Source organism: Globicephala melas, chromosome 21, assembly GCF_963455315.2.
Source record: "Globicephala melas chromosome 21, mGloMel1.2, whole genome shotgun sequence".
NCBI lineage: Eukaryota > Metazoa > Chordata > Mammalia > Artiodactyla > Delphinidae > Globicephala > Globicephala melas.
Window position 1 is genome coordinate 29864336 of NC_083334.1, and position 25973 is coordinate 29890308.

A 25973-nucleotide genomic window follows, 5' to 3' on the forward strand; every position below is an offset into this window, starting at 1 on the left:
GAGGCAGTGTAACACTGAGATGAAGTTTCAAGTTTTGGAGGCAGATTGCCCTGGGTTGAATTCTAGGCTCTGCTCCTTAACAGCTGGAGCTCTTTTATCTCTTCCTTAACTTCTCTGGGTCTGTTTCCTTGTATGTAAAATGGGAGTGAAGACAGTGTCCACTTCACAGGCTGTTCTAAGGATGACATAAGATCATGTATATATGAATAACAAGTTATAGTTTTATCTCTGAGCAGTAAGTTGTTTTAGCCAAGGATGACAGCTGACTATTTAATCTTTGTGAGCACGTGGCTGGTGTAGCTCAAAAGTAAACACTTAAATCATTCTCTGAAAGGACGCTGAAGCAATGAACTCAGGGCTTTCTGTGTAGGATTCAGTTGTCAGGGTGAGGAACCGATTCTTAATTGTCAAATTATCCCGTGCTTTGGCAGTAGGTAGAGGATCTCTCTCTCTCTCCAATGAGGTTCTGCATGTGCCTTATATATTTAGCTAAACTTGCCTAAAGATAAACATAAAAGCCATCCTTGGTCTAAACCTGGGAATACCGCCCAGGGATGCCCTATCCTACTGGAGTGAGTACCTTTAGAAGGACGTAAACGCATGTAGGCAGTGTTGGGAGTTTTGGCCGCATCAGAGTGTGCAGGCTTAATGAGTCAGCCCTACAAGCCACTTGGTGCAGACCAGCTGAAAGACGAGAAATATGAGCTTCGATGCCTGTGATGTATACACGTGAAAAGCAAAAAGCCTGCTTTTAATCCAAATCCTGGCTCATTCGGATGTACAGCCACAAGGGTCTCCACGGTCATTGTTAATGTCACCCGGCTGCAGATTTCCTGCCGGACACATGGCTGCCATGGATAACCCTGACCTCAAGGAAGTTCCCCTAACTCAGGCCATTGCATTTTCAAAATCTATTGTTCCTTTTTTAAAAAATAAAAATAAATACATGAAAACCTCACAAACATTGCATGAATACTGGCATTTGTCTTTTGAGGGAGAAAATAATGTTTCAGAGTGTTCACAATTTATATTTCAGAATAACTTAATCAAGTATGAAAATTAACCAGACAAATCTGTCTTAACAGAACTCTACTGCGAAATATAAACAGGTATGGATGTGCATGAAGAGAAAGGTCTGATTTTAAGATAAAACACATTATTATTGAAAATTGTAGCAGTCTACCTTCCCCAAACCAGAGGAAACAAATGAGCCAGCCTTCATTTATATAAAGAGACTGCTCACGTGGTGATTAAGAGCAGAAGCTGTGGAGTCAGGCTGACCTGGGCTGGAATTCCAGCAAGATCTCTTGCTAGCTTAGGTCAGGAAGCTTTGGAAAATAATCACTTAACTCTTCAGTTGGGCAGATATCTGCATCTTTAAAATGGCAATAATTATCATATCTACCTTATGAAATGGTGTGTATTATTAGTGCAGGGCCTGGTACCTAAGATGTGCTTAATACCTGAGTTACCGGAATTCCCCTACATACAAACGAGTTCCATTCTGAGAGTGCGTTTGTAAATCCAATTTGTTCGTAAGTCCAACAAAGTTAGCCTAGGTACCCAACTAACACAATTGGCTATGTAGTACTGTACTGGAACAGGTTTATAATAGTTTTCACACAAATAATACATAAAAAGCAAAGAGAAAAAATAAAGACGACATTTTTAATCTTACAGTACGGTACCTTGAAAATTACAGTAGTACAGTACAACAGCTGGCATATAGGGGCACGTTCACATCTTTGAAAGTTCGCAACTTGAAGGTTCGTATGTAGGGGACTTACTGTATTATTAATACATTCACATGTGTATGTACCTATATATCAGGTGCTACGCTAGATTCTGTGGGATGTATATTTTTGAGTAAGGCTGGACCTCTTCTGAAGGGAGGGTTGACTTGTGTGCTGATTCAGCAAGGCCTCTTGGAGAAGCAAGACAATGGCTTTTTAGAGTTAACTTTTTCCGCAATTAATTTCCCTTTTCCAGAAAGAAGCATCCCGAGGATGGACCTGTGTTTGGGGATATGGTAGTTTGGTGAAATGTTTGTAAACAATGACTCCTTCGTTGATCATTTTCGGCAATGGGGTCAAAGTGGGTTTCCTAAGAGCAGTAAATAATTTGCAGAGAGGTTTGAAGAATGACATAAAGGAGAACCTATTTTTCAGTAGGGAATATGGCATGTAACTAATTCATCTAGAGCTTGTTGAGTTTGTCCACCTGGGATGAACGATAATGCACTTGTTGTCAATTCTTTCAGTTAAATTTCTAGGCCAGTCTTTGTTTGCATTTGGAATGTATCCTAATGGAATAGGTCGGTGGTGAAGTCCGGAGGAGTTTCTGAGGTCTCGAGTGTTTTTGCCATGAGGTTTTCTGATCATATGAATTACATGTAGGTTCTACCATGTTCTGGAGAACTGCAGGGTCAGTTGGGAACAGTTGAGCCTCTTGATGGACAGACATCCTGACATGAAGAGGGAGGTGCTGGCTTTGAAGTTTTAGACACAGGAAAACAGGACTCAAAACAAGTAAACTTAGGAAGCAACGTTCTTGAAACCCACTGCTTTCAAATTCATATTGTTCACCACCTCCTCACCACACAATTTTTATTGTCATTAAAAACATTTAGGTCCCCAATTGCTGTAAAAAATTTTCAAACATCCATCTAAAATGTTTTGGTGTACAGTTAAGAGAAAGACTTACAGAAAGTTTGTGGAAAAGACCCAGAAAAACCAGCTAAATGAAGAAATGTTAAAAGAAGTGTAGTATTTAGCTTGAAGGAGGAGAGATGGTGGAAATATATAATTTTTAGGGGATGTTGGTGGCCTGTATCTCTGATGAAGCCAACCCAACAGGAAATGGTTTGAACTGCAGGACAAGGGAATTATTTGTGTGTGTATGTTGAGTTTAGATAGCACAACTTCTAGACTGTGAGGGTAGTTGATATACCAAAAAGAGTTAATAAGGGAAGAAAAATCCCTTTCTGCAAATCATTAAAAGGTAAGAGAGATAATCTAACAAGGATTGAGACTCCAAGGGGGTTTGGGTCTAGTTTTGCTCCACAATTTCTGCTCTCTTTTAGCTTCAGTGGCGCCCCACCCCTACCTCTACCCTACGGCTTCTCCTGGCTGGTACAAGTTTCCGTGTTAAAAATCAAGAAGAGAAAGGGTGGGGGGCACAGCTGCTGGTGTCCTGAGCTAGCGAAGTGGGTTATTTAATATCTGAGTTGGCTGGTAGCCAGAGTGGGCTGCAGGGTGTGTGAATTTGTTAACCCAAGGTCAGGAGATGAACTGGTAGCACCCTGAATGGCCATGGAACGTGGAGGTCCATCTTCTGAAGAAGCTCACTCTGGCTCCTATGGGATGCTTTTTTTTTTGCAATTTTTTTTTATTGTCGTAAAATATACGTAAGATAAAATTCACCATCTTAATCATTTTTAAGTGTCCAGTTAAGTCCATTTACAATGTGGTATAACCATCACAACTATCCATTTACACTTTTTCATCATCCCAAAGAGAAACTCTGCATCCATTAAAAAATCACTCCCCATACTTCCCTTCACCAGCCCCTGCTACCTCTATTCTACTTTCTGTCTCTATCTGCCTGTTCCTCACATAAGTGGAATCATATAATATTTGTCCTTTTGTGTCTGGTTTACTTAACTTAGAATCATGTCCTGAGGGTTCATTCATGTTGTAGCATGTGTCAGAGTTTCATTCCTTTTTATTGCTGAATAATATTCCCTTGTATGTATAGACCACATTCTGTTTATCCATTCCTCTGTTGATAGACACTTGGGTTGCCTCCACCTTTTGGCAACTGTGTATGATGCTGGTATGAACGTTGGTGTACAAGTATCCGATTGAGTCCCTGCTTTTAATTCTTTGAGGGTATTTGCCTAGGAATAGAATTGCTGGGTCATGTGGTAACTCTATGGTTAACTTTTTGAGGAACCAACAAACTGTGTTCCACAGGACTTTATTCCATTGACCTATAGCTCTATCTTTATGCCAGTACCACACTGTTTTGATTACTGTAGCTTTGTAATAGGTTTTATTTTATTTTTTAAAATAAATTTATTTATTTGTTTTTATTTTTGGCTGTGTTGGGTCTTCATTGCTGTGTGCGGGCTTTCTCTAGTTGCAGCGAGCGGGGGCTACTCTTCGTTGCAGTGCATGGGCTTCTCATTGTGGTGGCTTCTCTTGTTGCGGAGCATGGGCTCCAGGCGTGTGGGCTTCAGTAGTTGTGGCACGCAGGCTCAGTAGTTGTGGCACATGGGCTTAGTTGCTCCGCGGCATGTGGGATCTTCCCGGACCAGGGCTCGAACCTGTGTCCCTTGCATTGGCAGGTGGATTCTTAATCACTGCGCTACCAGGGAAGCCCCTATAGTACGTTTTAAAATTAGGAAGTTTTAGTCCTTCAGCTTTGTTCTTTTTCAAAATTATTTTAGCTCTTTGGGGTTTCTTGAGGTTTGTTTTTGGTTTTGTGCTTTAATCTCTCTCTCTCTCTCTCTCTCTCTCTCTCTCTCTTTCTCTCTTTCTCTCTGTCTCTGTCTCTCTGGATTTTTCTTCTTGGCTGGTGGCAGTCAGCAGCCTTCATGAGAGAATGCTGGACCACCTTCAGCTTGTGTGTGCTACCCCAGAAATTCTCTTTCCCTGCCCTCCCCTCTACCCCCTCTCCAGCCAGACTTTTCACCCCAAGACATGAACCTGCTTGTGAGTCAGACACTCGGGCACTGAGTATCCAAAGAGGACCCAGATGTGGGGAGGAGCCCGGGAGGGATGGGCAGGAGACTGGAGTCACTGTGCAGGTCAGAGGTACCAAGAGTTGAGCATCAGGGAACCCCCTGTTCCCAGGGGAGAAGCTGACCCTGGAAGGAGTCTTGAAGGATGAGTGAGTGGCCAGGGAAGGGGGGTCAGGGGAGGGCAGGCCAGGTGAGGAAAGCATGGCAGATCGTGGCCCGATGTGTCAGGATCCATCCTGTCTGGGCAGTGGGGAGGGTTTGGGGTAGGGTGGGTGTGGAATGGACGGGGGATTGGGAAACAGTGAGTCTGGAGAGGTGAAGAAGAGCTGCGTGCTGGGGACTTTGTGGCTGGCTGGGAGTTTGGACTTAATTCCAGGAGCCATAGATGAGGGTTTGCCAAGCCCTGGACTGAACTGGGGAGAAATATTCTCACCGAGAGGCTCAACCACATGTGGGGGTACCTGTGATTCTCCTCAGCACCTCATCACCCACCCAGGCATCACATCCAGGGCGCTAGATTTTCCTTTTTCAACCTCTTACTTCATCTTCATTTTTGTATATTAGCAATTCAGTAACACATATAAACGTTTTCTTCTTTTCATTTTTCTTGTTTTCCAAATTTTCTACAACAAACACATTTTCCTCTGATAGTCATAATGTACTTTAAAAAAAAAAAAGCCTGAAAATTTAGAAAACCCAGAAAACTGAAGAAAATAAACCACTCATAATCTCATCACCCAGAGATGACTGTTAATATGTTGGTACATTTTATTAGTCTCTTTTTTTCCCAGTAAATATAATTTTCAACAGTAGGGTTATACTATATGTGTTTTGCATTCTGATTTTTTCACTTAACATTATAAACATTTCTCTGTATCATTATACTGAATTTTAAAATGTCATTTTATTGCTTGCTGAATGGTACACTATGTGCATATATTATAATTAATTTAATTTTTCCCAAATGGTTGACATTTAGGTTGGTTGCCGTTTTTGGTCATATAAGTAATACAGTTAATAAATATTCTTATAATTCTTTGTGCATCTCTGATTAATAATTAGGACACATTCCTTGAAGTTTAATTATAGGGTCAAAAACGCAAGTATTCGAAAAGTTATATTTTGTTATATATTACTATATATTGTCAGATTATTCCCTCCAAAGTCATCCCAAATTATACTCCGCCCCCTTAGCAGTATAGCGTACTTTCCATATGCTCATAGCATCCTTCCCAAGCTAAGCACTATCATTTTCAATCTTTGCCAGTTTGGTAAGAGAAAAATGTGTAATCTTGTTTTGATTTCTTAAATTCTTCGTCAGTGAGAGTGAACTTTTTCCCGTATGTTTAGTAGCCATTTGTAATTTCTTATGTATTTCTCTTTGCCAGTTTTGTACTAAGGTACTAATTTTTCTATACTTATTTGTGAGAATTCTTTATATGATGAAGCCAGCTACTTATTGAGCACTTACTACATGCTAGGCACATGTTAGTCTCTCACATGCATTAACTCATATGATTCTCAAAATAACTCTATAAGCTAGGTGCAGTTTTACATTTCCACTTTACACATGATGAAACAGGTATAGAGAGGTTAATTAACTTGTCCCAGGTGTCACAGCTGGAGTGACAAAATTGAAATTTAAGTGGCCTCAATCCAGAGACCTACATGCCTAGCCATTTGTCTTATACAAATCTGCTAACCCTTGTCCTCCATTTTTGTTTTGTTTTGTTTTAAAGGGGAGGTATTTTAAAAAATTAACCTCTTAATTTAGAACAGTTTCAGATTTACAGAAAATTTCAGCAGATGTACAGAGAGTCCTCATAGATTCCACAAGCAGTTTCCCTTATTATTAGCATCTTATATTAATATGGTACTTTTGCTACAGTTAATGAAACCATCATTGATATATTATTATTAACTAAGGTCCATACTTTTTAAATTTTATTTTTTTTAACATCTTTATTATTATTTTTAACATCTTTAACATCTTTATTGGAGTATAATTGTGTTAGTTTCTGCTTTATAGCAAAGTGAATCAGTTATACATATACATATGTTCCGGTACTTTGTTTAGATTTCCTTAGTTTTTACCTGATATCCTTTTTTCTGTTCCAGAATATATTACATTTAGTAGTCATGTTACTTTTTAATGTAAATCAACCTATCACGTTTTCCTTTGGGGTTTCTTCCTCAGCCTTTCCCTGTCCCCAAATGAGATAACTCTTTTCTTCTATTTGTTTCATGATGTCCTTTTCTTTATAAGAAACCATTTACTCGATCTGAAATTTCTAGAATCACTAGTGTAAGATAAGACTCTAACAATTTTTTATAAGGCTCTAGCCTTTTTTTTTCGAAATAGCTAACCAGTTACTCCAGTACTGGTATTATTAAATAATCCTTTTTCTTCCCACCAATTTGTAATACCTTTTTTTTTTTGGCCGTGACATGCGGCTTTCGGGATCTTAGTTCCCTGACCAGGGGTTGAACCCGGGCCCACGGCACTGAAAGCACCGAGTCCTAACTACTGAACCTCCAGAGAATTCCCTGTAATACCATTTTTTAAAATTCAGTGCTATAACCTGTCTTTCCTTCTGTTTAACCCTCGATGGTTTTTCTCTTTCTGTTCTCACTCATTCAGCAAATACGAATTGACTGCTTTCTTATGTTCAGGCACTGTGAATATCCTTTATTATTTATTTATATATATATATATATATTTTTTTTTTTTTGTGGTACGCGGGCCTCTCACTGTTGTGGCCTCTCCCGTCGGTGGAGCACAGGCTCCGGACGCGCAGGCTCAGCGGCCATGGCTCACGGGCCCAGCCGCTCCATGGCATGTGGGATCTTCCCGGACCGGGGCACGAACCCGTGTCCCCTGCATCGGCAGGCGGACTCTCAACCACTGCGTCACCAGGGAACCCCATCCTTTATTATTTATGTGGGAATTTACAGGGACAGAGGAAAGCATTTCTAAATGTATAAAATCTAAATATTCATTGATAGTGTTGGGGGCAGGACATTCGCCAGAGAGTTGGATGAGGGGGGGTGACCTGTGAAAGGAGCTTGGGAAAAAAAAGGACATTCATAATTGAGCTTTCCTCATAGGTTTTACACCACCCTAGGCCACTCTGCCATCCATCTGAAGGTTTCATTTTAAACAATGTAGCTTCCTGTGCAGAAACAGCTGTGCCTTCAGATGTTCTCAGGTCATCTGCATGCTTTGGCAGACTCACATTTTTCATGTACAGTCTAGACTTTATTTTTCGCAGTAACATGATATAAAGTCCTACAGATTTATATAAGGAATGAAGGATTTATATAAGGATAAACCACCTCTGCTTCTGATCTTCCACCTCTTGTGCCTGTGGAGACGTGGGAACCTTGGAAAGTGCAAGAATCCCTCACTTTGACATTCCTTCATTCTCAGGATTCTTACTGTGCAGGACACTTTGGATATCGTTTTTTGTGGGGTTTTTTTGCCTGTACCTAGTACAAGTTCGCCTTAGCCAATCTTATGGTATGTCTGCTGTGAACGTTATGAATAACAGTTGTAGGCAAAAGAAATTATATTTGGCTTACTTACATTTAGGGGTGTTCTGTAGCAACTTTAGAGTCATATCTATATTTTGGAGGCAGGATAGTTCTGTTTTTAATACAACCCATACATCTGTCTCGCACTGCATGTCCCCATAAAAGCCTGACAGCATAAGATATCATTGGTCAGGATGAGAGCTCCCAGGAATCTGGCAAAGACCCTTCACTTTAGAGCAATAGCTCTGAAAACTTTATTGGATCAGAGATCCTGTGATAACATAAAACTTTTATAGACTTTTTCCAAATGAAAATACACATACACACAGTACAGAAAAGTTACGGGAGTCAGAGATCCTGAGACATAGGCATTAGCTCGTTTAATCCTTTCATGGCCCCTATAAAGTAGATGTTAATAGCTCCATTTTACAGATGAGTAAACTGAGGCCTGGAAAAGTTGAGAAACTAAGGCTGCAGAGCTAGTAAACGGTCGAGCAGGGATTCAAGTGAACCTGGCTGAGGGAAAACAATTACTGGTCATTTCCAGAGTGGGTCAGCCACCAAACAACTTATTAACCAGCAGAGGCTTCTGTTTATCTGCTAGAAGATAAGGTTTTATGGCTCCCTCCCTACTGATAGCACAGTTTCAGGACAATAAACGCCCATTCTGTAGACAAATACCCGTACACTGTGTTGCCTTTACACAGAGCAGATAGAATGCCTCTCCCGGGTTTCTTTGCTGAATTATTTTTGTCTGTGAGTCTTGTTTTCCTAACAACTGCAAAATGTTATGTTTCCATGGCTACCTCAAAAGTGTTCTTAAATAGGGGTTTGAGAAAACAAAACTAGGAAAGCTTGGGCAAGACATAATGGTAGGAAGATGACATGTTTTACCTGCCAGGCATCACCTTCTCAGCATTTCTGTGAGTCCAATGGTGTCTTGTCTCTGTCCCTTCCCCAGTTGCCTCCTTTGCCTTTTAAGACCTGTGATCCACTGGTTCCACCACGTGTGAAGCCATGGTTCCTGTGACGTCTCCAGTGGCCTGGAATGATGGCATCTGGGAAGACAACTCAAGTTCTGAATAACATGGGCCACCTTTACAGTTGATACCCGAAGTGCGGGTTGGCAGGTTCCACTGAGGACAAGAGTAGAACTGAGAGATGTGCCCACGTTTCAGGAGCGGCTGTTGCCGGCGGGGAGGAGGAGACAGAGGTGTCTGCAGTGGACCTCACCTGTCGTCCACCTCCGTCCCGCTTCTGGCCGGGTAGAGGGTGCTGTTCTCCAGTCGTCCCACCAGGGGGCGCCAGCCACCATCTGCTTAGTTTCTGGCCTTGGTTGGCCTGGGGTGACCAGGACGGACGGTCTTCAGCCCGCTCCTTTGCTGGGTGGGAGAAAACAAGAGAGTCTTCGGATGCTAACTTACAGTGCACGTAGGAGGAAAGGAAACAGATTAGGGAGCGAGGGAGGATGAGGCCGAGGGTTTTGGTATTTCCATTTCCTTCTGCTGGCTGGGATCCTGCGTCCCCCGGGTGTCTTGTTTCTCTTCACTCCTCCGAATCTGTGGTTCAGGGCGTATTTTTTGTGGTTTCTGAGGAGTTGGAACTCTTCCGCGCTCCTTTGCGTTGTTCACTGGTGTTCGCTGGTTGAACTGCAGTATAAACACCCAGGACTGGACGCAGAGGGGGCTCACTGTGACCTTCTGACTGATAGAAATACAAAGCTGGAAGAAAGTCTCTTCAAAAACATTCGGGGGTTGAAGGTGTGACAGAAGTTTGTGGTGCCCCCTGGTGGCCGCTGTTCAGTACTTCATCCACAGAGAGAAAGGAGGAGCCCCGCATCCCCGCCCCCGCCGGCCGCTGGGTCTCCCGTGACACGGCCGGGGTATCGCCGCTCCGAGGCGTCTTCTGCAGACACCAAGACCAGACAGCTCTAGTGCTTGACCGGCTCCTCCGACATCCCTTTTTCTCAGTTTCTGTTGCCCTAGGCCCACACTTTTAAATTCCTCTTGTGTTTCTCATTCAGCAGTCTTTTCCCAGTTCAAGGCCTTTTTCTTTTAAGTAAAAGTTGTTTTTATGTCCCTGATAATAGACTGTTTTGTTTGGTTGATTCCATACCCCTGTTTGAATGGTCAGTGGGGGTGGGGAGGGTCTTGTGTTTGGGACTGAAAATGCTTGAAGGGTGTGTGTGTGTGTGTGTGTGTGTGTGTGTGTGTGAGGTGTGTGAGGTGTGACTGTGTGGAAGGTGTGTGTATGTATATGTGGGTGTGCAACGGTGTATGTGTGATTATGTGTGGGAGGTGTGTGTATGTGTACGTGTGTGTGTGACTGTGTATGCGTGTGTATGTGGGCGGTATGAGTGTGTATATGTGGTGTGTACATCTGACTGTGTGAGGTTTGTGTGAGACTGTGGGTGTGTATGTATATGTGGTGTGTGTGTGTGACTGTATGTATATGTGGTGTGTGTGTGTGGCTATGTGTGTATGTATATGTGGTGTGTGTGTGTGTGACTGTGTGAGTTTGTATGTATATGTGGTGTGGGTGTGTATGTATATGTGGTGTGTGTGTGTAACTGTGTGGATGTGTATGTATATGTGGGGCGTGTGTGTGAGTGTCTATGTGTGGGTGTGTATGTGGCGTGTGACTATGTGTGGGTGTGTATGTATATGTGGTGTGTGTGTGACTATGTGTGGGTCTGTATGTATATGTGGGTGGGTGTGTGTGTGACTGTGTGTGGGTGTGTATGTATATGTGGTGTGTGTGTGTGGTGTGTGAGTGTGAAGGAACCCCAGTGCTGCCAGCCCCAACTTGCCCACAAGTCCTTCGTCACAAAGCAGTGACGTTTCGCACATAGAGACGTCAGGAGACTGGTTTCCCCGCTGGGCTGAAGAGCTGTCTCGTGTCTGGTACAGAGTGAATACTCTACTGAGAGCATCAAATCCCAGGTTCTCCGCCCTCTTTACAAAGCACAGAGGGTTTTTGACGTTTCCTTGTTTATCAGCGTGAAACTATCTCCAAGGGAGCAGCGGCGTCCTGGCCTTCTGGGTCATCCGGAAGGGAGCGGGGCCTCGGGTTCCCGTTTCTCCTTTGCATCAGTGCCGTTGCCACCCTCGGGTCGCCCCTCCTCTCTCCCTCTCCCCACACGTCTTCCCTTGCACGTTTGAAAACCCTCTATGGAAGCTGAATCATGTCGCTTCCTTTTTTGGTCATCCTGGAGCTTTCCTCCACTTGCATCACTCGGATGTGTGAAACAAATCAGTTCCTCACATTCTGTGTTGTATGTTCAGAGTTCAGAGAGAATAAGCAGTGCCCTGGGCGTAGGGTGCCCCACTGAACCACTCCGTAGATGTTCTTGAACAAGTCAGTTTAATTAAAGGGTGGGTGCTGAGATAAATCCACTCTGAATATCTTATTTGAGAACAAAAATAAAATCAACAGCTAAAGGGAGAAGAGAAAGAAAGATCCCAGCACAAGGACATGTTAATATCTCTGAGTTGGGGAATTTCTGTGCGTTTGGCCCTTGATGGTGTTGTCAGGGGAGAGAGTTCTGGGAACATCTGAGGCCGCGTTTTCCCCGACAGATGTACCGGGAGCCCTGGAATGAGGCTGAGGAATGTTGCCACATAATCTGCACGTATCCATCCCGGCATCTGCCAGCCTGGGAAATGTGTCTGCCAGCTGTCACTGCTGGAGGCTTACCGGGTGTCTCAAATAGAGGGATTAGGGAACCCAAAGGCCAGTGACTAATGGAAATGCCCATCCTGGTGGCTGATCCCAGTGCAGGGTCACATTTCTGCATGTCCTGTCCCCTGATACGGCTGAAGCGGGCTCCTCCTGTCCCCAGGGACGCCTCCTGGTCGTACCTCCTACAGGTGGCCCCTCTGGGCAGCGTTCGGCATGCCTCCCTCCCTTTGGAATGCTGCCAAAGGGCACCAGATTTGCTGCAGGAAGTAGGAGGGGTAGTGATGGAAGAGTTGAGAGAGGTTGTCGGGAGACATGAATCATCGACGGCCTCGGGTCCCGCAACCTTGCCTGAGCCGAGCTGTGCGGGGCTCGCGCGCAGGGCTCGCGGTGTGTGCTGGGTATGGTGTGGGTCATGCTGAGTCAGACCTGAGTCACTTTCCCACCCCTGCGCCAGGAGCCAGGGGGTCCAAGCCACAGGCCTTGAGAGTGAGGGGGGCAATATGGCTTGTGGCTCAAAGAAGGGGACCGATGTTGGTCGGACGAGAATCGGGAGTCCCCTGTGCAGCGGTAATTCGGCTGTTCTGAGTTAGGTGAGTTTTGTTACGGTAATTCGGAATCTTTTCTTAAAAAATTTTTTATTGGAGTAGAGTTGATTTTCAATGTTGTGTGAGTTTCTGCTGTACAGCAACGTGAATCAGTTATACGTATACGCATATCCACTCTTTTTTAGATTCTTTTCCAGATAGGCCATTACAGAGTATTGAGAAGAGTTCCCTGTGCTATACAGTAGGTTCTTATTAGTAGCTACAGAATCTTTTGGAGGAAAGGAAATGGTAAATGATATTCAGTCCACAAATGCGGTTTTGAGGAGGAAATATTGAACCTGCTATTGATCAAAAAGCTTTTCGTCTCCAGTTTAGAGGTTAGAGACACGTTTTCTGTATAGAAAGTGAGAATCTACGGTGTGACCGAAATCCCAGTGACTTAAGGCATTTCAGCATCTATGCAGAGTGGCCATCACCTGGACAGCCCACGCCCAGAGGTTCTGATTCGATAAGTCCAGGCTGGGGATAGGGAATTTGCATTTCTAATTCTCAGGGGATGCTGATACTGCTGGGCCAGGGACCCTACATTTACTGATTTAAGGCAAAGGACTGAAACATTCCATTTACCAAAAAAGAAAGAAAGAAGGAAAGAGGGAGAATGGAGGGGAGGGCGGGAAGGAAGGAAGTCCGCCAGTGTTTCAGTAAATACATTACAAGATATTCAGACTTCAGTAGTAATCCGACGTGTTAGGTAAAACCAACAGTGGCATAGCATTCCTACTCACTTGCCAAAGTTTTTGAAGATTGCCTGACTCGGTGTTGGTTCGGATTTAGGGAAGAGGCTGTCTCCTATGCTGCCATTTAAAACGGAATTAGTACAGCCTTTCTGGAGGGCAGTCTGGCTATGCGTCTCCAGACACAAAACGTGCTGCAGAGTTTTAACTCCAGGAAATAATCCTGTACGTGTGAGAAGATGCTGGTATAGGGTTATTCATCCCGGTTTCGTTTGTAATGAGGAACAATGCGCCCCCTAAATATCCCTCCACGGGGAGCAAATTATGTAAACCATGGAGACACACAAAGGCTTGTTATGCAGCTGAGAGGAGCTGGGAACACGGGCTCTGCAGGGGTCAGGAAGGGTCTTGACTCCACAGCCTGGTTTCCACTCCCTCCCCTGGGGAGCAGAGTTTATGATGAAAACAGGAGAAGTTGGGAATAAGCCCTGGCCTCTAAATGAGGACAATATGTATATTTAAATCTCATTTGTTTAAAAGTATCTATCTGTCCATCTGTTTATCTGTCTGTCTGTCTATCCGTGCTCATAAGTACGTGCTGTGTGCATGTAACAGGGCGATTTGGGAGGTTTTTGTCTATTCATTCAAGTCACCAAATATTATGGAGCAGACAGAACAAGACAGACAAGATGCTTTGTGTTCACAGAGCACACTTCTAGTCAGGAAAGACAGATACTAAGTGGAAAAGTAGAAATAATTTCATTCCAGGTGTAAAAAGTGCTTTGAAAAAAGATAAAAACAGAGTGTGTTGCTCACCAACATTTTAACAGTTGGCTGTTTAGCAAAAACACGACTCTGGGTAAGTTTTCCTTTCTTCTTTGTACTTTTCTGTGCCATCCGAAATTCACTGTTTCAAAGACCGCGATCCTTGACGTTCGAGGATTCTTCCCCTCACTCGCTTGGCTTAAGTCACACTTGCTGCCAGGCTGCCGTCTGCACAGCAGTTCGCAGACTCCTCCCTCAAGCCTCAGCTACTCACTTCCTCAGAGCAGCCTCCCCGGCTGCCCGATTCATCATCTCCACTTGTCCTCCCCACCCCACCCTCCCTGGCCTTCCTAGGAGCCCCTGCACTTTTCTTATACGTCATTCATGACGGCTTGTAAGTTCCACATTTTCCTTGCTTACTGAACTCACCAGTACGCAAGCTCCGTGAGGGCAAGAACGGGGTCTGTCTTGTCATCTGTGAAAGGTGTGGGGTGATTGAATGAAAGAATTCTTACTGAACCCAGGTTCGGCTGCTTGCCACTCAAAAGCCAATAGTTCAAGAGGCAAGTGTCAATAGAAAGGAAAGGTGCTTTAAGTCAGAAGAGCCAGCAATCTGGGGGGAAGGTGGACTTGTGTCCTGAGACCAACTCCAAAGAGTCTGCTCAGCCATGACAGTTTTTTTTGTTGTTGTTGTTTTTTGCGGTACGCGGGCCTCTCACTGCTGTGGCCTCTCCCATTGCGGAGCACACGCTCCGGATGCGCAGGCTCAAAGGCCATGGCTCACGGGCCCAGCCGCTCCGCCGCATGTGGGATCTTCCCGGACCAGGGCACGAACCCGTGTCCCCTGCATCGGCAGGCGGTCTCTCAACCACTGCGCCACCCGGGGAAGCCCCATGACAGTTTTTAAAGGGGAAAAAAGCGGAAGGATCTCAGTGAATCATCGAGGCAGGAGGTTGGATTCTGCATCAATCTCTGTTGTGTCGCAGACTGGCTGACTCTTTCTTCGGATGTTCTCTTGCCCAAGTGATCTGCGTGCAGGATCGCTAAGGGGGCTGTTGCGGAGCAGAGAGCTAGTCATTTTAACTGCTTAAGTCTTCATTTTTTACTGCTTTTTATCTAGGAAAAGAATCAACAGGTTAGAGAAGGCATGGTGTGCTTTCAGAAGAGCATAAGTCAGGAGTTACGTTAAATTGCCTAGTGATCTCATTCCTATAATTAGGTTCTTTTAAAGTTAGAGGGGAACAGAAATAGGCAAACAGGAAAGGGGCAAAGGAGCTGCTTTCAGAATGAGCATGTGTATTATTTTGCCTTAAACAATAAAGGTATTTATTTAAAATACCTTTAAAAACAAAGCACAATATTATTTGTATATGAAAGAATCCTTTTCTTGATTAAACAGTTCACGTTGCCTTCTAAAATGAGGTGAATTTGGGGAGGGATGTTGTATCTCTGTTACACATACCAACTGTGCATATTGTTGGGGAGGAATACATTTCCCTCTACCCTTCTAGATTCTTCTGGCTGGTCTAGGAATTAAATGGACATAAGACAGATTAACAGGAGAAAATCAAACAAAAGTTGAATAACGTGTACATGGGAGAGACCCAGGATAACTGAGTAACTCCTCCAATGGCGGAAACCCTCACCTTATATACCATCTTCAGCTGAAGACGAAAGAGGATGCTGGGGGAAGTGGCTGGGACTTCGAAGGGATGGAAGGAAATTCACATGAAGATGGAAAAGCAAATGTTTGGTACACAGCTGTTTGCTGGGCCCTGCAGAGACGATGGGACCCAGTGTGGACTCTGGTCACTAGGTCCTGCGCCCACTGCACTGAGCCCATACTCTCTGCAGACGTCTCCGGGGACAGCTCTATCCCGGGAACAGGCCCTCTAGCTGAATTTTTTTAGTCAGTTGGGAGAAGGTCAGAATTTCTTCCTGAGTTTTGGTGCCTTGATTGTTTTCACCTTGATATAATCCACATGCCAAAGAGACGTTTGGAGGTGGCGAAGTTTGCTTCCCTATAATATCCTTCACAGTTGAGGAGAAAGCCTAGAATTCAGACGTCCCACCCGAGAGGACTGAGTCCTAGTCATGCAAACTTTGGTGTCTGGTACTCCTCAGGAAATCCTTAATGCAGAGACTCATCTGCTTGTCTGGAAGCAGGATCCTGGGCCCAGGGATCCTTGACAAAGGGCCTTTCCAGGAAAAAATTCCTGTGTTTCTGTGAGATCTGGGGTGGAGGCTTAGGCTTGGAGTCAATGACTTATTAGTTCAGAAAAGAATTGAGAACAAATACATTCTACTCAGTAGCTAGCTATGCCTTGGCCGAAGGAAATAGAAAATACATATGATCTTCCTATATCATGTGTGGTAAGGTGCCGAAAAGAGCAGTAAGGATAACCTTGCTTATGCTAGTTCTGTAAGATAATAATCACACAGAATATCTTGGGAATTCCCTGGCAGTCCAGTGGTTAGGACTCCGAGCTTTCACTGCCGAGGGCCTGGGTTCAGTCCCTGGTCGGGGAACTAATATCCCACAAGCCGCGTGGTGTGGCCTATATATATGTAAGTGTGTGTGTGTGTGTGTGTGTGTGTGTGTGTATGTATCTTGACTAATTATGAGTCCATAAGATAACAGTTTCCAAGAAAATACTTTTTGGGTGAGTGCTGGAAATCGTCACTAACACCAGTTAGTGTTACAGCCAAAGGACAACAATGGTTAAGTCATTTATAGAGTGTTGGTCAGTTATTATTTTAGCCTTTGAATTGGAAAAAGAGTCATTTATTATATAGTTTTTGTGGATTTATAAAATCCTATTATTTTCAAGGAAATCTCCCCAAAGAAGGTAATATCCTCGTCCAATATCCAGCCTTCCTTTCCTTCAATGTATCAATATTTTCACTTACCCGATTGAATTTACCCTGAAGCTAATGAAGCTTAAACTTCAGGACCTCTCACTGTGCAGCCCTTCCTAGGTCTCCAGAGGGGCTCTGGCACTGTGTTCACAAGGTTCATTTGTAATTTTCTTAAAGAGAGCTCCCCAAATTCTTAAGCTTCCTGCTCCACAGAATTGGGCCTGGCAGCCTCCTCCATGCCTCGTTCCTCCACTGAGCCCCACCACGGTTCCCGCTTTTTCCCAGATGGGAAGAAAGGCTCCCCGTAGTGCCATCTGAGTCATCAACATGGTGTCCTGGAAGAAACCACCCTAAAGGGAATGTTAGAAAACAATTCAACCCAGTAAACTGAAAAGTCAAACTGGCTTTATTCTGTGATCCAAGAATCAAACAGCATCCCATGGAGCCAATAGGAGGGCGCTCCCCAGAGCTGCACAAAGTGAAAGGCTTTCATGGACAGAAGGGGCAGGGAAAGGGGAACTAGCAAAGAGTGGATTGTTTCAGGCAAGGTCACCTCCCTTTGGGAGCCAGCAGTGGGCTATGAGGTGTTTACCTCCCTAAGGCTGCCCAGGGAATTCCAGACTGTCTGGTCAAGATCACATTCCTAGGAGGCGCTGACTCTGCAGTCAGGTTAGGTATTAAGTCTCGGTTTGGTGCCGTGGGCTTAGCACAAGTGACTCCATTTGGGGCCTGTTGTCTCTTTTTGAACAATTCCCCCCTTTTGATCAGACTCAAGCTTAACTGAGAAATGTGATCCAAATTTAAGGCGTTGGCACCACTCCCAGCTACGGCTCTGAAGCTCTCAGTGTTTGTTGATCCTCTGTGTGGTGTTCACAGGTTGTGACATCAGGTTCACAATTTTTCAGCTGGCCATTTTCTTCATTCCTCTTCTGGCCTTCCAGTCTTGGGAGATCATGTGCTTGGAGGTTAGCGGCGGCAGACACGCATTTAAACCTTTTTAGAAAATGCAGGGACTTCCCTGGCGGTCCAGTGGTTAAGACTCCACACTTCCACTGCAGTGGTCGTGGGTTCAATCCCTGGTCAGGGAACTAGGATCCCTTATGCCACGTGGCGTGGCCAAGAAATTTAAAAAAAGAAAGAAAGAAAGAAAGAAAATGCAGTGTGCCAGGATTATAATGATTGTTACAACAAGCTAATTCCCAGTGTTTGGAGTGCACTTTGGAGCCATGGTCCCCAAGATCCAAACCAGTCAAAACCAAGTAAGTCAAAGAAGGACCCAAATGAAGGAGTCACCGTCTTAAGCCACGTGGCTTGTTTGGTCATCTTCTGTAACGGAGTTTCAACTTCCCCAGAAGAGTTAATTCAGGTGCAGCAGGTGGTGTTGACCACAGGACAGACCCTTCCTTGCTCCGCTAGAGGATAATCAGGGACTTTCCTGTTACCAAGAACAACTTCGGCCAGAAAGTCTGAGGATTTTGGTTCGGCAGCTGTCACCTTAGCAGTGGATTCTGCAGTGTTTTCAGGAGTTGAGGAGAGGTTCCTGGTCATAGCTTCATGTACATTTACTCCAAACCAGGGAAGTAGGGCACTGCCAAGGGAGGTGAATCCTAAATCATGAGAGACTCCTGTTAAGGCTTTTCTAACTGGACAAGGCAAATTCAGGGGAGTTGACCAATGATGTGTCTTTGTTTGTTGGTGAACGGTTCGGGGCACAGTTAGAGAACCTAAGAGGCACCGCCTGGCCGTGCACCAGCCGTCTAGGCATCCATAGACCCAAGGAGAATGATAACCACCACAGACGAAGGTAAATCCTGCCAGAGCGCCAACCACTTTCACTAAGGTGGTTAATGAGTTCATTCTCAGGAACTGTTGCATTTGCCCATTCAAGCTAGGGGTTAGTCAGGTTTTGTAGTGCATTCGGGAAGTACATCTCCTACCCTGAAATTAAAAGTTACTCTAAATTCCAGAGGTTACCTGTCTTAACAGTGGCCTGGGAGATATGGACGATGGCATTATCTTTCCAGGCCAATGTCACCATAAAGGAAGGAAAACGAGAAGAAAGGGTTGCATGTTTAGTTGAAGTGTGAAGTCTTGATCCTGTGTCTTGGGAGGACGCAAGTCCTCAATGTTGGCTAAGTCTCTTCCTAGTCAATTTGATTTTGAGGTCTCTGGCCTGTGTAGAGGACCAGGTATCAGTGGAGACTTCTTCAGCTGTGAGATATATACCTTTGGTTCAAGTCATCTGGGTAGTGAAGAGGACCTGGTATAGTCCCTTCCAGGGAGATTCAAGGGCAATCTTTGTTCTTAGTGATTCCAAATCAGAAGGGTGGGAGGAAATTGGACAACTTAGTTAGGAGAGTCGTAGCCAGCTATTGGAGGAAACTAGAAGAATTCAGGGCACAGTCCATAACAAAACCTCAAAAACAATTAGCCGAACTAGCATCTAATATCTAGGAAGGTGCAAATATAATTTTTCTCTCTTCAATTACCCCATTTCTTTTAACCAAAGATAATCACAGTAAAACTAACTTGCTTCCATTAATCTTGGCCTTATTATTTACGTAAGTGCAGCAAGAATAGTGATTGACCATATAAGCTCTTTTAAAGACTGCTTTGCTGGAACTTTTCATGAGGAATCTCAGATTGACCTTTTAAAAGCCTCTGAGGCCAGGAAGCCAAGCCACGGACTTACCATTAGAGTTTACCTGCAGTACCTATAGTTTGGGTGAATTCCTCTCTTCTCAAGGTCCCCCCCAAATATCCTGAGGTTCCTGAGCCATCAGGCAGTGACCTTTCTTACTCACCTAGAAGTAAGTCCTCCAGGAACCTTATAAGCAAGGTACCAGGCTGATTTTTCCAAGCAGTTTTTAAAGCTATACAATTTGATGTGTGTGTGTGTGTGTGTGTGTGTGTGTGTGTGTGTATACATCCTCAGAGCTATGTGTGAATTTATACACATCTCTCTCAGATATAAGACTTGGTAATATAGTCAACGTTTCCAGTTGTGTCCTCTTACAAGGAGAACATATTCTTATTGAACTTATGCAAATAATGAATTACATTGCCATGAAAAGAATACCCAAGATTTTGCAAATTCTGGAAGGATCAGGTAAGGAGAAAAAGTAAACGTTTCATCTTTGTTTACAAAGATATACTTTACAAAATTGCTGTAAGTCATAGAGAGCTTAAGAGGAAAGATTTCCTCAAATCTGGAAAAACTAAACATTAAGGAACCAGCAGTGCTTCAAACAAAAATATTATTAAAAATTATGATCATCCTCAGTTCATTCAGTGCCATGTAATTATACTCGTTCTGCTTGAATTCTGTTCAGTTTTATGATCTTAGAGTTATTAGAAACCTGTACTTGTCAAAGTCCTTTCCCTGAATCTCCTTGAAGATGAAGTACTATTGTAGGAACACTTTTGCAAAAACATCTAAGACAAAACTCTGTAAATGACAAAGACTTTTAAAATACCCATTGTTAAAGATCTGATAAGAGTTCATTTGATAAGGAATTGTAGTTATCTCTGTGATATACAACAGTTTAAGAGAATAACTAGACTTATGACTGATAACATTATACCACAACATATCAGATTTCCAGGAATTGCACAGTTTCTAGAACACTTACAAAATATACCTATACAAATACAACATCAAGAGGGCTTAGTATTACTTTCTTATTTGACAATGCCCATGTAATTTAACATATCAAATAAGCCTAATTAGTTTAACTTCTCCTTTTTTATAAGGAGAGAGAGAACAAATCTTTTGAGATGTTCCAGGGGCCCTCTGGAAAATTTTGAAGTTGGTTCGAGATCAAAAAAACTTTATTATAATTTAATTTTTTGGCATTTGCCAAAAACATCAAAGGTTTCAAAACACTTGGTCAAATAGGATCATAGGTAACTGTGAAACAATACTTAGTTATTCATTTAACCAAACTGACAATTGAAGACTTTGCAGGCAAATATAGAAAGTTAAGTAGTTGTCACAGAAAATTATTTTGGCAAAACACAGAATCTTCACTTTCTAGGCAGATTACTTAAAATGTAAAGAAACTTTCACAACTGTTCTCAAAGCAGACCAAAATCTAAAAAAAAAAAAAAAAAAAGTCTTTTTAACAGAGAAAAAACCAGTTTTCATTTTGCACCAAAATTCATTTCATTTTTTTTAACTTAAATAAATTCATTCCAATATTAGCCATCTTGATCACACATAAAATTCCTTTACCAAGATTCCTTTTCCACAATCCGTCTACAGTTTTGTCCTATGTTTTTCCTCTTTCCCGTTCTGAAATAACCAGTCTCACTGTAGGACAAACTTTCTTTTCCTTAACAAAAATGCATCTCCATTCCTCATACCTTCTTTCATCAAAAACACACATCCTGGGCTTCCCTGGTGGCGCAGTGGTTGAGAGTCCGCCTGCCGATGCAGGGGACACAGGTTCGTGCCCCAGTCCGGGAAGATCCCACATGCCGCGGAGTGGCTGGGCCTGTGAGCCATGGCCGCTGAGCCTGCGCGTCCGGAGCCTATGCTCTGCAATGGGAGAGGCCACAACAGTGAGAGGCACGCATACTGCAAAAAAAAAAAACCCAAAACAAAAAACAACAAAAAACACACATCCTGCTCTCCTTTCACACAGAGATGTTTCTTTTATTATTTCTAGTAGCTCTAATTTTACTATATATATTAGAATTTTTAGCTCTAAAAAAACCTTAATTTTTAGTGAAAATAAAGAGGTAAACAACTGTGAACTCTCTTTTATATTAGCATTCTGTGGCTTGACAACTTTGTAAATACTTTTTATAATCTGTAGAAACAATTGCTTTCTCATAGTAAATTTTTCAGTGTAGCACAAAACATATTTACTAATAAACCCAAGTATCTTTAGTTCCTCTGTAAAAGGAAGCCCAAAATGGACAAACCTGTGTTCAGTAATTATTTAATCTTATCTGGAAATGATCTAGATATTTAATAACTATCTGTCATCTAATTTAACTTAGTGAAACTTTAAGGTTTCAGGTTACCAAAAAGATTTGGGGAAACAATTTCAAAAGTTCACATAAAAACTTTTTTTCCACTGTATCTATTTAATTCACTTGTTCTTGATAATATGTTTAGACTAACCACAAAAACTTCATAAGACATTAAACAAAGTCAACCATCATCCCAAGCTATTTTTCTTGCTGACATATTTCTTTTTTTTTTTTTTTTTTTTTTTTGCAGTATGCGGGCCTCTCACTGTTGTGGCCTCTCCCGCCGATGCAGGGGACGCGGGTTCGTGCCCCAGTCCGAGAAGATCCCACATGCCGCGGAGCGGCTGGGCCCGTGAGCCATGGCCGCTGAGCCTGCGCGTCCAGAGCCTGTGCTCCTCAACGGGAGAGGCCACAACAGCGAGAGGCCCGCATACCGCAAAAAAAAAAAAAAGAGATTGGATCCAAATTACATTTCTAGCAGAAGGAATAATCTAAGGTTGCCTGCTCAGATGGCTAAAGCTTTTTATTAATATTTGTGGAGAAGACATTTAGGATTTTTCAGTTGCCTAAGTTTCAAGTTTTCAGTTGCCTTTACCCCTTTTGTTTTCCTTCTGATAAGAAGTACCTCCCTGAAGTTGGTATTTTAAAGAGGTGACCTAAATAAGCGTTCCTGGAGCCAGAGTTCTGATTTTGCAAAGATATGTGAGATAAAGACACTTGCTTTTAATTCCTCAAGGAATTGGGCTGCAACTTAAATGACATCATAGGCTGGTCCACCCATAAATCCTTTTACAGGGGCTTCAGAAGGTTTTTCTTTCCCTCTGGGTACATAGTTTTATTTTAGCTTAGGGAAGAAGGCCTAAAAAAAATTTGTACCAGGCTCTGCAGTTTGGCTAGTTTCTGACCACAGAGCTACTTTGTAGCTGTCAGGCGGGACAAACAGTAAATATTTCTGGCGGTATTGAACAACCACTTGGACTCAAGAGGCATCTCCAAAGAGGGTACTGAAACCGAGCAGGACCCTGTGAGGCTCTTGGGCAAGGAAGCCTTTCTGTGTCCCCTATTTCTTGTTTGTAGGGAGTAGACTCCAGCCCCCATAACCTTCCCTGAGTTCCAAAGGACAGGTTCGAATAGTTCTTAATCAGGGAAGGGAGGGGATGCAGAGACAGGGGAGGAGAGCACCTAAGGCCGGATTGAAGGAGTGCAGGCCCTGCACACACCCTGCTCCTTATCAGCAACCCTGCCCTTGAAACATTGCCATAAAACTCCTCACCAGATCCTCTCGGGTTGGGACACACAGTGTCTGAGGCATGAGCCCACTGTGTCCCCCTTTGCCTGGCAAAGCAGTAAAGCTGTTATTTTCCACTTCACCCAAAACGTTGTCTCCAAGATTCAGTTGAGCGCCAGTGCACCGAGGCTGAGTTTTCGGCATCAGTACAAAAGATATTTTATTTTCCTCTCTCTGCCGGGTACTAGAGACAGCTCTGGAAGAGCTGTCTCTGATAAGAATTCTCACCCTTAGGTGGTTTCTGCCACTTTCTCCAGGATCCCATCTATAGGTTCCACGTGGAGTTTACATAGAGAGTGTAGCACCCGTATCTACCAGAATTTGGCCAGGTTTCTCATTCATTTCAATTTTAGTTTTCTTTGGCTGTTTAAGTGGTTTACCAGAAAATTCTTCAGAGACCCATCAACTCTGGGAAGGGCCCATAAGAGGGTCCTCCTTTGAGAGCAGTAGATATGGGGGTGTCTGCACGGTCACTAAATTGGTGGACTTTTGTTTACGGTGTTGTGGTCTCTTCAGAATGGAAAGACTTTCAGACAGAGGATTACTAGAAGAAAGTGAGTGCTGCAAGAAGAATAGAGGGGAGTAGTACGAGTGATGTTGGTCTCACACTTCTGTTTCAGGTACGTCTTGTGTTTAGCTTTCCATTATCTGTTTTGCAATGAATCTTTCCGTGGAGCTATTCTGGAATTGTGAAGCCTTTCGGAGGCTTCTGCATGCTGATGAACATAGGTATCCCATTCTGTTTTTGATTTGGGAGCCTTTGCTTTTAAGTGCACTTTTTTTTTTTTTTAAGTGCACTTCTTAAATGATCTTATCTACATGGAACTTTTGTCACAGTGGTCATTGTAATTCTAGGTTGTCTTTAGTAAGATTTTGCCATTTTTGTAGACGTTTATAGCTTCCAAAGCCATAGTTCTGAGACATAAAATAAGCAGCTGTGCTGAAAGGTAGCACGCTGGACTCTTTGGAGCGTAAAGATCCCATTCCTTTTTTTGTTTGTTTCTTCCTTCTGCTAAGCCTTTGGGTCTCTTGGAGCCACACTCATAACTAAAAGGGTTGCGCTGCTGGGTTGGGGACTGTGCAGTGCCTTACAGTGTACCTCATTGCCTGGAAACTTTCTTGAGGTTGGTAGGTGACCTAGTGTCAGTCTAACCTGTCCTGTGACCACCTTAACCTAACACAGAGTCTTTGAGTTAGGTGGCGGGTGCCCTAATGGCCTGTAAGTGTTTGATCCATGCCCACCAATTTTGACAGCTTTTCTGGCTTCTGAGATTCCCACTAGCAGTAGCCTTTATATACACAAAATGAGACAAATGTGCACCTTAACAAACCAGCCGTAACCAAGAGATGTTACTGCGGACTGGCCACACCACCAGCAATTCCCAACCCGGAACTGGGGACTGGGGAGGGCACTGAACCACAAGGGAGGACGGCGGACTGGGAGGGGTTTCCAGAAGGGGCAATCGCAGACTGGAATGCCAACTAGGTTGGGAGCTCAATGCAAAGAGAGCCGAGCTCAGAACTGAGAAGCATTTACACGCAGCCTTTGGAAATGGTGGGAAAGACTGGGAACTCAAAGGGCTCTCCAGGCAGCAGGCCTGTGTTTCTCATTGTCCCCGAAGCTGTCAGAAGTTCACTTGGGATCCCATCACTGACACCAAATCTGTTAAAAAACAAAATTCAGTTGAGTACATTGAAAGATCAAATTGGCTCCTTTCCATGATCCATGAATCGGGCAGCATCCCATGGAGCCAATAGGAGGGAGCTCCCCAGAGCTGCACAAAGTGAAAGGCTTTCATGGACAGAAGGGGCAGGAAAGGGCAACTAGCAAAGAGTGGATTGTTTCAGGCAAGGTCACCTCCCTTTGGGAGGCAGCAGGGGGCTATGAGGTGTTTACCTCTCTAGGGCTGCCCAGGGAATTCCAGACTGTCTGATTAAGATCACATTCCTGGGAGGGACTGACTCTGCCATCAGGTTAGGTATTAAGTCTCGGTTTGGTGCCTTGAGCTTAGCACATGTGACTCCATCTGGGGCTTATTGTCTCTTTTTTTAACCGGAAGTACACCAAAAAGAGAGAGCAGACCCGAAAGAAAAATGTTACAATTATTCTTTTGCATCCCCCTCATGAAGTGCACCTTTTACATCCTGGCCCAACTTTGTATGTCTTTGAGTAGGGATCCCTGGGAAAATCTCCCTTTTTTACGGCATCTTTGCTGCTGGTACGAGGATGTCACACTTTGGTCACCAGTCACTTACATTAGACCCACGGGCTGCCCACTGGGTCCTCCTCTCCTCTCCTTTCCACCTGTGGCGTGTCATCCAAGCTCATTGCTTCTTGTATTCATCTCTGGCAGGTCTGGATTCTCTGAGTATAGGCCTCCTGGGTTAAAACTTCCTTGTAACTGATGGGGGAAGAGAATCTTTTATTGGTACCTCTTTCAGATTCGAAAATTCATCTGTAATCAGCCTAAAGCATTGTTCCCGGAGTGGAGCTTGACCGTACCTGGGGAAGAGGAGGGGGAGAGATGGGTGCAAACGCACAGGGATAATTTCTCATGTAACTTCAAGGAAGTCATGATCTTCTCAAGTCCTTCCTTACTAAGCCCAGATCAAGAGCCCCTGCTCTAGAGGTTGAAAATGTAGCCAACTTGTCCTGCTTTTTTTTTTAAGCCGGAATAATACCTTCCTCATGAGACTGTGGGGCAAGGAGGCGGGGACTAAGATGAGATAATGCTTGCAAAGCGCTCATAATGGTGTCGACGCATAGGATGCAGTTATAACTGCTCACGTCTCTGCTGGGTTTGGATGATCTTACTGGTTTCCACGAGTTCCTTAGGTAATAA

The 25973-nt window shown here is 43.7% G+C and overlaps 1 protein-coding gene across 9 annotated transcripts in view; it reads left to right on the forward strand.

The window, feature by feature from the left end:
• The window catches only part of TACC1 (transforming acidic coiled-coil containing protein 1), a 112574-nt gene that overhangs the window by 20498 nt on the left and 66103 nt on the right, over window positions 1–25973 (forward strand). The gene's annotated exons all lie outside the window — the stretch shown is intronic.